General features: G+C 65.5%; 1 protein-coding gene across 1 annotated transcript in view; it reads left to right on the top strand.

Moving 5' to 3' along the window:
- The window catches only part of LOC111645474 (transcription regulator protein BACH2-like), a 45,498-nt gene that overhangs the window by 849 nt on the left and 43,907 nt on the right, over positions 1-742 (top strand). The gene's annotated exons all lie outside the window — the stretch shown is intronic.

Genomic DNA, 742 nt, shown 5'->3' with positions numbered 1-742 from the left:
GGCGTCGATGACTGTTCCCGTCTTTCCTGTGGTATCTACGGCCGCTGCTCCGTGTTCTCCAGCGGCGTCGACGACTGTTCCTGTCTTCCCTGTGGTGCCAGCGGCCGCTGCTCCGTGTTCTCCAGCGGTGTCGGCGACGGCTACTGGTGCGACTTCACCACCTCTTCTGGTTCCTGATGTGACGTCACCACCTTCTCCCCTGGTTCCGACTGTGGCATCACCTTCTCCCCTGGCTCCAGCCGTGACGTCACCTCCGCTCGTGGCTCCTGCCAGGGCGCCACCCCCATTGATTCTTGCCCCTGACTCTGTGCCGCCTCCTGTGGTCCGGCCGATCTCTGTTCCTCGTGTCCTGATGGTGGTCCAGCTGACTACTGCCCCTGGTACCAGGTCGGCTCCTGGTCACCCTCCAGAGGGGCGACGCCATCCTCCGGAGAGACCACGTCTTCGCCGCCGTCCTCCTGTTTGCCCTCCAGAGGGGCGACGCCATCCTCCGGCTCAACCTCCAGAGAGACCCCGTCTTCGCCGCCGTTCTCCTGCTCGCCCTCCAGAGGGGCGACGCCATCCTCCGGCTCGACCTCCGGAGAGACCCCGTCTTCGCCGACGGCCTCCAGAACGGCTCCGTCCGTTTGCCCGATCTCCGGGTCGCCCCACTGAACTGCCCAGCCTGTCCATAAGGCCTCCGAGCCGTCCCCCTGAGTTGCCATGTGTTGCCCCTGAGCATCGGAAGATGCTGTCCACTGGC

The sequence above is a fragment of the Seriola lalandi genome, unplaced genomic scaffold (assembly GCF_002814215.2).
Source record: "Seriola lalandi dorsalis isolate HSWRI2012SDOR001 ecotype SW California unplaced genomic scaffold, Sedor1 jcf7180002054953, whole genome shotgun sequence".
Lineage (NCBI taxonomy): Eukaryota > Metazoa > Chordata > Actinopteri > Carangiformes > Carangidae > Seriola > Seriola lalandi.
This window is presented reverse-complemented; position numbering and strand designations above follow the sequence as displayed.